The sequence below is a fragment of the Dipteris shenzhenensis genome, chromosome 21, assembly GCF_047967505.1.
Source record: "Dipteris shenzhenensis isolate YYH24624 ecotype China chromosome 21, Dip_SZ_1.0, whole genome shotgun sequence".
In the NCBI taxonomy this organism is placed as follows: domain Eukaryota; kingdom Viridiplantae; phylum Streptophyta; class Polypodiopsida; order Gleicheniales; family Dipteridaceae; genus Dipteris; species Dipteris shenzhenensis.
In genome coordinates, this window is record NC_141616.1 from 35,014,086 (window position 1) to 35,026,619 (window position 12,534).

Genomic DNA, 12,534 nt, shown 5'->3' on the forward strand with positions numbered 1-12,534 from the left:
TGAAATCGAATCAAGTTGGCTAAGAATGCCCTTGCAGCATCGGCAATGATTCCCCTTTCCTTGCATCCAAGAACCATAGCAAAGCGTTTTGCCTCACTATCTTTCAATGGCCCCATTTTGGAAATTTTTCCTAGCATGCATTCTTCCTCTTCATTCAATATAACATGTTGAGCATGCACCATACTTCTTGTAGTAGGACAAGTCCCTCTCACTCTAGTTTTGGTTATAGGTGAAGTAATACCTTTCTCTGTGTCTTTTTTTGAACTATGAGTAGACATATGAGATTCGACATTCATCCTTTCGAGAACTTCTTTGTTTTTTTCTTTGAATTCAAGGATCACTGGTTGAAAATAATAGAACATATCATGCCCTTCGACAATCGGAGCTTGACCAAATCTGTTAGAAGAGATGGCACTGCACACATCTACTGCATCATCTAGCATCTATAGGTACGGTAATAACTCATGAAGCAAAATAGAATCACCACAATCTATATCAAATTTTGTAGGAAAAATGCAATTTTCTGCCGGATTAACACAACCCGTGTAAGGCGAAACATCAATGAACACTGTTCTTGCTAGTTTGCATTCCTCTTTAAAACAACACCACACTCTCATTAATGGTTTAAACTCCGCTTCCACATTCATCCTATCTGGTCGAATGATTCTACTCTTTGTATGCTTGTGGCATGCCATCGCACCCCAAACCATGAAGAAATGTAACTTTCTGTTAACATGATGCTCCAAAGTGTCCAGCATGTGTTGCACCATGCCCTTTTCTCCTCCAGTGGACCAAATGCCAACATGGTAGTGATCGAGCAACCATTGTAGAAACTCTAAACACCCAGGACGGAGAACAAGCCAATGCTTCCCATTGTGCAAGCTCATATGTTTATTTGACTTTGAAAAACAATGCTCGAGCAATAACCCTTTCAAATCTATTATCACTGCTAGTCTTATTTTTGTTATCACCTCTTTTGATATTATTTCTGAGGGTGACATTATGTCTTCTCCTTTACCTTCTAAGATTTCTTCCTGCACCTTGGCTTCATACAATGACATTGCATCTTCTCCTTTACCTTCCTAGCTTGCATTCACATTTGTCAATGGAACATTGACTGCAGACATTGCATCCTCAACATTTTCAAGCAACCATGTTGAGCTTGGAACTTGCATGCTAATGTTCAAATTAGGCACATAATGAATCATTGGATCAGGTGTCACATGTACAGGCAATGCTTCTAGTGATGTGAAATTGAGATGGCCAATATCTGTTGATAAACAAGGAAATGAAATTCATAAGTAGAAACAAACTGAAGATTGAGATGGAAAACCAAATTGTCAAACTTTAGGTTGTGTGCTCTCAATGCAATTTGTTTGTGTGAAAGCATTCATGTTTTTCTTTTTCAAAACAAAATTGGAATACTAAAAAAAACAAAGCATTCATGTTCATATGCTTAGTATACCCCTAAAGTTGTTGAATCTATACCCTTTCAAGTTATTTTAATCCCCAAAACTACATATCCTTACAATGCCAAAAACCTTTGCGTAATAGATAGAGTGGAGTCCAACATTATCTAGCATTGCCCAAGTGTTCCCACTAAGAAAATATTTGGCCAAGCGGCCAAAACATATTTGAGCATTCATATGAAGTGAATAAGGATAGAAACAACAATTTACACTAATTCATTCATCACGATTAAGACTCAACACACTTTTTAACATTTATGAACTCATAAATAAATTTGGATGTGTATCACACTCCGAAGGTATTACAACATGCAAACACATCTTTTCATGAAATATAGAAAATTAAACATATTCAAGAATACATATGAATGTTTGAACTATGGCAATGAGATAGAAGGAATTTCCAAGAAATATTAAAAGATCTTTGGAACAAAATTAATACATCATATGGAGAATATAGCAAGATAACATATGGAAAACACGAACACCATATAAAAGGACAATTTCAAGGACCTGTTGCTTCCTCTTCTGTTTCCCAAAGCTTTGAAGCGTGTTTTTGTAAATGCTCACGCTGCTCTTCATTGAAGGGTTGAAGCTCTTTTTATCCTGGTATGGTATCAATTTCTTTATCCCCTCCACCTTCAAATGTGTCATCTTCTTTTGGCACCCCCTCTATTGCCAATATTGGTTCTTGCAAGCCAGCCCATTGTCGAATTTCATGATTACTGTAAGCATACGTGCAACATATACTTTCAACCTTTGCCAACTCCTCATAAGTCTCAACAATTGAAACAACACGCCTCTTACAAGAAAGAGACTCTATTGCAGCAAGCCCCTCAGAGAACAAGTCCAATACATACTCATCTTCTCGACAGAAACCCATGATCATGTCTTTCATGATACTTGAACGTTTTCTTTTCAAGGACAATTCAATGTCAAATTCATCATCATCATCCTCGTCATCATCATCCTCATCACTTGATTCTTCTGCACCACTTGATTTTTCATATTTTTCATCTGCAACATATATTGAATGGCTTACATTGTGCATTGGTATAGTGCTCAATATCATTGAAATGCTTTTCCTTGCTTACCAATACACAGGCAATTAAGCCATCCATAGATCCAGTGACAAATATATCTGTAGTTTCAAAATTAAGGCAACCGAAGTGTATTTTATATTGTCCGCATGTCTTATTTAATGCATTCTTCAAACATGATACATGATCCATGGTCAAGAAAACCACAAGAAGGAATTGCACTTGGGGAGAAGCGATTGTCATCAAGCTTTTCAACAAACACTCAAAGCGATCCTCATTCCAATTTCTACTTCTGCTTGGTCCATACATTACATCAAAAAAGGCAACCCCTATTGCCATTGGCTCTTGGTACACATTATGTATAAATTCCATTCCCTTCATGTTTGAACCAACTGTGTAGAACCTCCAAGGCTGGGTGGAATTCGGTCCATGACTTGCACCTTCACTTTGTCCCATAATCCACCTCAGATACCCCTTTGCAGCATCAGGCAATGGTGGAGTTTCCTTGCCCTGTTGAAGCTTCACTTTTAACCATGAGTCAGAGCCACGAATCCGATGATACAATTCTGGAGTAATTTTAAAATGTAATCTGCACTCATCCCAATTTTTTAACATTAAAGAAGGCCGTTCTGCGGATATAAACATATAAAGTTCTTCTTGTAGTGCAGCATCTCTCTTGATCTGCATAGCTCGTCCTTCAATATCAAGAATCATGGCATCAGTCTTTGTTTTAGCTATGACTACTCTACCTTCTTTAATGTCATTTTGAATTTGACCAATTTGATCATCACTCAATCCACGCAAGCATCTAAACATTGAGACAGTGGGTTGCCTACGACATTTTCCATCTTGTGAATATTTGCCTGCAATGTAATCCTCAAGGATGGAGATCCAACCATCATAAATGGCATCGCTTGTGATTATCATATGTACATCCTTTGTGGCAAAGCTATTGCCCAATGTTACCTTGCCAGTGTCAATGAAAGCCTGCAAAATATATGAATCCATTAGAATGCAATAATTACGAAAACCGACTTGTAAAAAATGATTCAAATTAAAATGTGTACTTACATCCCAATTCTCACGATCTGGATGTCCTTTTGCAAGCCCTTGTTGTGCTTTCTTGGGTCTGTTAAAGAGAATCCATTGTCCCCTCACCTGCTTAAGTATATCAATGTATGGAGATTGTCTCAAGATATTTTGAGACTCCAGGTTTGCCATCTTTGATATCTCGACACAAAAGCGTGCGGGACAATTCACTACAATCCTCGCCTGGTGGGTGCGGTAGTAGTTCTTTCTTTGGGCCGTGCTGTTATCATCATTAGATGTGAATATTTTAGCAGCATATATTGAATGTTGTCCAGATAGTATATCCAGTAGTGGCACTTGGTTAAATCCTTTTTATCTACCCTTTCCAGGGGCTGCTTTATTTCAGGATTGAAAGGCATTAAATCCGCTACAGCAACAGGAGGCCTAGAGTTATAACCGAAGTCTGCAGCAAGCTTCTCCACATGCTCTTTGTTCAACCCTCTATATACATAGCTTGGAGGAGCTTTTTGACATCTTGTAACTGGAATTGAAAATGTTGCATGCAACCCGAATGGGTAGTATTTTTCATATTCCACCAAGCCTGATGGTTTCTTTTGCCCTTTTTTTCCTATGACCTTTCCACTTCGCTCCAATTCACTACCACTGCTTCTTTCCACAACTGCTAGCATACCCTCTGGAGGTGTTCCTTCTTGTGGTACATCAACTATAGTTAGCTTTCCTTTCTTTGCCCCTTCTCCGCTACCACCTGGTGCTTGAACCACAGTCGATTTTCCTTTCTTTGTTCCTTCCCCACTATCTTCCCCACTCTTACGCTTCTTTAATGTTGCTGAAACTTTGTGATATGATTCAATGATTGTTGTCACTGTGTCAATTTCATTTCCATCAATTGATTCAACACTTATCCAGCCTCTTGAGTGCATGTTGTCATCTACATCAGACTTCATACGAGATGCTTCATAATCGCTGGGATCCAAGAGAAACTTCTTATTTTGATTTATAATGATCAACAATCCAATATCTCCCTCTTTTCCAACCACATCTTCAGTGATTTGATGTACCGATCCAACACAAGTGTATGCACTTTTATTAGGTAACAAAACAAATAAGTGAACTCGTGTCAACTGTGCTCCCTCAATACTATATATGTCAAAGTACCAAGGTATGCTTTTTTCTGCAAATCCACTTACAACTTTCTCAACCTTCTTCACATTTGTGTCTTTCCTGTAAAAAAACCCAAGCAATATACAAACTATCATCTTTATAATCTTTAATGTTAGACAAAACACATTATCGATAAACATATCTGAAATAGAATCTAGAATCGACACTAGACATAGTAGTAGATTTGGAAAACACTAGATTCTAGGGAGATTTGGCCGCACTAGGGAGATTTGGCCGTGCGGCCAAATCTTATGGGCTTCTTTTAAAGCACTGGAAGGGGAGGTTTGGATGTGTGGCCAAATCATATGGGCTTCTTTCAAAGCACCAAAGTTTGGGGAGATTTGGCCTTGTGTCCAGATCTTGTGGGCTTCTTTCAAAGCACTAGGGTCTGAAGAGATTTGGCTGTGCAACCAAATCTTGCTAGCTTCTTTCAAATCAGTCAAATCTTTCTAGCTTCTTTTAAATCACTTGTGTTTAGGGAGATTTGGCTGTGCAGCCAAATCTTGCTAGCTTCTTTCTAATCATGAGGGTCTATGGAGATTTGGTCGTGCGGCCAAATCTTTTCAAAGCACCAGGGTTTGGGGAGATTTGTGTGCGGTCAAATCTTGCTAGCTTCTTTCCAATGACAAGGGTCTATGGAGATTTGGCCGTGCAGCCAATTCTTTTCAAAGCACCAGGTTTAGGGAGATTTGGCCGTACGGACAATTCTTTTCAAAGCACCAGGTTTAGGGAGATTTGGCCGTGCAGCCAAATCTTTTCAGAGCACCAAGTTTAGGGAGATTTGGCCGTGCGGCCAAATCTTGCTAGCTTCTTTCTAATCACGAGTGTTGAGGAAGATTTGGTTGTATGGCTAAATCTTTTCAAAGCAGCAAGGTTTAGGAAGATTTAGTTGTGATGCCAAATCTTTATAGCTTCTTTGAAATCACCAAGGTCTAGGGAGATTTGGCCGTACGGCCAAATCTTATATGTTTTGAAAGAAGCCAGAAGATTTGGCCGCATGGCCAAATCTCCCCATTTAAAATTTAAAATTCAAATCTTAAGATTCAAATTTCAAATCTAAAGAATTCAAAATCCTAGATTCAAAATTTAAAATTTAAAATTCAAAATTCAAAATTCAAAATCTTAGATACAAAATTCAAATTTCAAATTTAAAGATCTGAAAGTCAAATCATATACTAAAGACCCTACTTTCAAATCACACTTCGAGATTCCTACTTTTACAAGAGTCTTTCTTTCAAATTGTGGTGTTCTGAAATGGAGAAAATGGAGAACATGCATGAATTAGGTACACTTTCGAGAAAATGGCTGCAAGAGGTAGAGAGGTACTGGGAGGAGCAGCGAGGGAGAGAGGTATTGGGAGGAGCAGCGACGAGGGAGGAGAAAGGACTGGGAGGAGCAGCGTCGAGGGAGGAGAAAGGAGTAGCGTCGAGGGAGAGGAAGGAAGGGAGAAGGTAGGCAAAAGAAGCATGCCCCCAAAGAAGCAGAGTTTGGGGGGAAGGAGCAATTCCACCCAAAAGCATGTTTTGGGGGGAAGGAGCAATCCACCCAAAAGCATGAAGAGAAAAAAAAAAAAAAAAAAAAAAAAAGACCTCTTTCTAATCCAACTATTGTGTGTGGAATCTATGGAGAGTTGAATTGGTAATGGAAGTTTAAAACCTACATAGTTAAGTACACATTGTTAGGAACAAACTGGGATGGGGAGCCTCCCGGGACCTCTCATTTTGACATAGTTTTGAACTTTTTTGCTTGCAATTAGCTAAGCAAGGGTGGAGGAGTGTTTTCCAAGAGCTACCCCATCTAAGACGTTGTCCTAAAGCTCTCAAACCACCCTACGTACACATTGGAGATCTAGGAAGGGAGAGAACAAGGTGAGCCTAACACTTGATCCCCCATGAAGACAAATTCAATTCCTTCTCATAGGTTTACTTTTTATGCTTGGTTTAAAAGGGTTGTTTAGCTTTGCCTTTTAAAGTTTTGGTTTTTTAATAGTTTTAGATTTTCTAGTTTGCTTTTAAAGTAATAGTATGATTTTAAAGTGTAATAGTGTGAATCATGAAAAGCATGTACGATTTTTTTGAAAGTAGGATCTCTAGATTTGAATTTCAAAATTTGAAACTTGAAACTTGAAATTTGAATTTTTTATTTTAAATTTTGAATTTTGAATTTTGAACTTTAAATTTTAAAATTTAAAATCTGGATTTTCAATTTTTAAATTTAACGTTTGAAGATTTATCCATGTGGCCAAATCTTCCTAGTGATTTGAAAGAAGATTTGGCCATGTGGCCAAATCTTCCTAGTGATTTCAAAGAAGCTAGCAACGTTTGGCAGCACGGCAAAATCTTCCCAAACCCTAATGCTTTGAAAGAACCTGGTGATTTGAAAGAAGCATGCAAGAGGAGGTTGCACGGCCAAAACTCTCCATACCCTAGTGCTTTGAAAGAAGCCTACAAGATTTGGCCACACGACCAAATCTCCCCAAGTTTCAAAGAACGCCACATACAAATCTTCTCAGTGCTTTGAAACCAAGGTCTCGAAGGATTTGGCCGTGCATCCAAATCTTGCTAGCTTCTTTGAAAGCACCAAGGTCTGAGCAGATTTGGCCGTGTGGCCAAATCTTATTGCTTCTTTCAAAGCACTACTGTCTTAGGAGATTTGGCCATGTGGCCAAATCTTGTTGGCTCCTTTCAAAGCACCAGGGTCTGGGGAGATTTGACCATGTGGCCAAATCTTGTGGGCTTCTTTCAAAGCACCAAGGTCTAAGTAGATTTGGATGTGTGGATAAATCTTGATGGCTTCTTGAAAGCACCAGCATCTCGGGAGATTTGTTTGTGTGGACAAATCTTGCTATCTCCCTTTCAAAGCACCATGGTTTGTGAAGATTTGGCCATGTAGCCAAATTTTGCTACCTAAAATTCAAAGCACCAAGGATTAGGAAGATTTAGTCTTGCAATGAAATCTTGTAAAGCATTTTCATCCTAAGTCACACCATCAGATATCAATATTGAACTATAACAAATGCTATGTACTATGCAGGTGCCACATTGAAAGTGGGGGTTAAAGTCAACTTGCTTGTCAGTGGAAAGATTGTTGCCATTGGGACAATATTCATACATCACATGATGACATGTGCCAAGGTGTGCCCTTGGGAGAAAACAATGTATCGGTGGCGATCGATATTTGTATGGATGAAAGTGCACTTCTTCCATTTCCTACAATGGATGCATTCTTAGTCTATGAGGCTTTGGGTAGTGTTGTTCGTTGGAAAGCACGATCAATGAGTTGTGTGGACAATGTCAATGGAGCTATTGTACCAATGAATGATATAACATCAGATACCATTGACGTCGAACCTCTATGTGAATATGATGAGTTTTCCATTCGAGAATCATGGAAGGACAAGAAAGTCTTAATATGGGATGAGCAGAAAACCAAGAGCATTGCAGAGGGTGTTGTTTTGTATGTCTACCCATTTGAACCTATAAATTTTGAGATGCTTGGTGAAGGTAATCTAGGTGTGGGAATTGAAAAGTATCATAGTGATGTATCAGGCATCGATACCATCCACTTAATAAAATGGCCCATTGCACAAATAACCTTTTTAGATGGAACTTCATTAAGAATCGATGACACCATGAATTCTTCAAGTGGTTTTGGGAAAAAGCACATGGAAGATGAGGACCCAATGGAAAAATCCACAAAAAAGAGGCGTTACTGCATGATAAAGAGAAAAGCTAAAAAACATGGCATGCCATTAGCATCATCTAGACTCACAAGGGATGCAGTCATAAAAGTATCTATGATTGATTGTTGTAAACAAAATTGTTGTCAATTTGCCGATCGTCAAATGATATCCAAATTACGCATAGAGTATTGGGGCCAAAGTTTGGAGGCTCGCACCAATTATGTATATGACACTCTTGGGGTTGCTTGTCGAAAAGATGACAATGGGCAGTTCAAATATGTCTTTTCATTGAATGGTATTCAAGTTTGTTGTAGAGCATGGTATGAAATGCATGGTATTCCAAAAACAACATTTTATCGATACAGGGAGCAATTTGAAATTGGTATACGAAGGTGCATACATGGTAATAAAGGAATCGTGCGGAGAGGTTGGGACCACACAGAACTGGGTAGAGCCATAATCCAAGATTTTGTGGATAACAATTCTGAGCGTATGCCACACAAAAGTAGAACACTTCAGGATGGATCAAGGGAAACACAGTTGGTGATACCAGATGTATACAAGCAGGTTGATATTCTATATAAAGTTAACATGCAATTAAAGCATAGTTTGGGTTGTAAAGAGATGTCAACTTCCACACTCAACCGCATATGGAACTCTGAATTCAAGCATGTAACTTTGTCAAAAACAAGTGAATTCTCTAAGTGTGGTTTATGTAGTGCAATCAAGGCTCAGCTTGCAGCGACAAAATGCCAAAATGAACGTAATAAGTTGATGGAAGATAGAAGAAAACACATGTTACAACAAAAAAGTTGTAGAAATGTGTACTACACTTGGCGCAGATTTTCTGAAATGTATCCTCAGACATACTTGTGCATTATCCATGATAAGATGGACCAAAAGAAGACAGCCATCCCTAGATTATGCAATCGTTCAAAGGACACAGACACGTCCTTTCAGCTCCTAGTGGCTTTGACTGGCATGATAACACATGGACATGGTCAAGGACGTTATGGTCACTTTTCTTTATCCTTGTGGCCGTCGGATCCTAACTTCACGATTGGTTCATTGGCTTTGTGTTTGAGAAATCTTGAAAGATTTGATAACCATGCACTTGGAGATTTAGTACATGATGGGATGCCAAGGTCTGACAACGCTCTGCTAAATGCAGTAACCTCAAGAGAAGCATTGGATTCTCACTATGTTTCTAATGGCAAGCAACAACTTCATCTTGGAGCAGTGGGTGGAACATTCAAAGACCTTGGACTTGGAAGTTCTCATCAAGAAAATCCTTACAAGAAACTACCCGAACACCTATTGTTGCAGTTGGATAATTGTGGTTCTGAAAACAAGAATAGGTACTTGTTTGCATACCTATCATTACTTGTTGCTCGAGGGATTTTCAAGTCAATTCAATTGGGATTCTTGATGGTTGGGCATACACATGAGGATATTGATGCAATGTTTAGCAGGTTTTCAGAGAGGTTAAGAACTAGCCAAACATTGACATTTGCACATCTCATGGATACTTTTAGACAATGTGAGGAGTCTTCTCCAACACCATTTTTGGTAACGGAAGAGAGCTATGTTGATGGATGCCTATGCGATGGGAAAGATTCTTTAGTGGGACACTCAAAGCCTCTCCAATTTCGGTTCTTTATGCGAAATGAAGTTCCTATCATGCAATATAAAGTGCATCCACGATCATTAGATTGGCAACCAAGTGAAGGTGGCATTGAGTTGTGGAAGAGACATCCGGATGGTCATCCAATGCTACCAAGTGGAGAGCCGCCTTATGTAACCATGTTCAAGTATGTGAAGGATCACTTAGATGTGATACTTGGTATCAAGGAGTATGTACGCTTTTGGGAAAAATGGGCACACCTGCAAGGTCCAGATGCATCTTTTACAAAGTTTTACAAGCCAGTAGTGAAGTACTGGAAGAACATGATTGATGAGCTTGATAAACCAAACAATAGTGTAGAGGGCATGTATGAGAGATTTTGGCCAAAGACGCAACATATTGATTGTGTGTAGGTATTTGATAATGAAAACAATGAGTTTCAAGGAATTGAAGAGTTGAATGATCATTATTGTGGACCTCAAAGGAAAAAGCCAAAACAATCATTTGATCTAATGGTTGATGTACAAAAAGGACACTTTCTTTTGGTCCGACCAGCAGAAAAAATTTACCCAATTTGGCTAGGCATTGCTCAAACTGATGTACAAAAGGATAATAAATCTAAAAATTTCAAGAAGGTTTTCATACAATATTGGGCACCTATATGCAAAAGACACAATGCAGAAATTGAGGAGGTGTATGCAGATTGTTGGAACAAGATTTGGATGTGCAATAAAGGTGATCCTCCACGTTGGGAATCTGTTGATGCTATTGTATGGTCATGGGTTCCAAAATGTAACCTCTCAAAGAAGGTTTCCTCGAAGAGCAGCAACCTCCCCATCAAGGTGAAGATACCAACCATTGCACGCAAGCGAGCTTTATCCAATTTGGCTCATAGAACAGATTCCGACTCTGATGCTGACTCCACAATGGAGTGAAGGTACTTGAAAAGCATGACTTTTTTTTCCTTGCACAACAATAATTTATTTGAATACTAACAAATATTTGGAAGGTATGACATTGATCTTTTTTCTTTATCTTTTTTTTTACAGACCATTGCTTTGTGGTTGCAAGTTTTGCACACTCGACAAAATATCAAGGACTAGTGTTGCATTCTTACTTTTTCTCCAACTAAACTAAAATGGTGTTTTTGAACACCACCTTTTTTTGAGAAGAGGCAAAAAATGCTTCGTTAAACTCAAACATATGATGTTTTTTTCTCGGCTAATGCAGAACAGGCACACCCCAAATTGTGAATTTCATATACACGGCCAAATCCAAGGAGAAAGTCAATGGAGTGCACTCAATGCATTGTAATTGTAACCCCTCAAAAAATACCATGCATTGGTCAAAACCTCAACATTTGACATTTTATTTATGTTGATGCAAACCATGCACATTTGCAAGATTTGGATGGACTCCCAAATCTATGGAAAAATCAATGAAAAACATTGAATGTTACATAATTACAACCCCTCAAAAGTTCCCAAATTATCAGGATTTTCCCAAATTCTCTAATATGGTGTTCCTTGAACCCCAAATGGCAAGCACAAAACCAAAACCTATCATCTTGTCCACATTTTACCTTGTGAAGTAAAACCACCTCAGATCAGGCCTTTTGGAGCTCCATGAGACATCCTTTCTGCTTATCCTTATTGCAGTAGCCTCCCACATTCCACGAGCATAGCCTAATGATTATCCAACGTGTTTGGCAAAAAGAATTTTACATTGCCTTTTTTTTAAAAAATTACGAGCAAATGCATGTGTACGTGCATGCCATGGGAGTTTGTTATTGTATAAACAATTCGCAAGGCTGCCATTAGCCATGTACTCAAGCTTGATCAGAAAAAGCACATGCCATTGTTTAGTATCTCACAAATTTCATCACATAATAGAGCTTCAAAAATGCCCATTACCATCATCATGCCTTACATTGCCCAACATGGGTTCACCTACATTGCCATGCCAAGAAAATATCTCCATGTAACTTAATCATTTTGAAAAATCCAATGCTTCAGATTGAGAAAACTGAGGCACATGAAAATACACATTTCATATCTTCTATGTTCTATCTCACAACCGTGCAACTTTGTGTGGGGAAAATACTTGATGGTTTTGAACAAACATGTGCAATTTGGGTGCTTGTGATGCAACAAGATTTATAGGATGATTAGATTTCTTCCATCAACGTGAGGAAGATTAATGAAAACCCTGATAACTCTTATTGGGGTTCCTCCCCTTTTCCAAGGTGGCTATGCCATAATTTACCACATCACATATACACAGACACCACATAGGTAGGCACACATGCATATACGTACATTATCTTTTTAAAAAGTTTAAATTTAGAGAAAATGTATATGTACATGCATGCCATGGAAGTTTATTACTCTATAAACTATCTACATAGCTGTCATTAGCCATGTACTCTGGCTTTGATGAACAAAAACACATGCAAGTGATGGATTTGACTTAGTATCACACGAATTTTATAATATACAAAGATTTAAA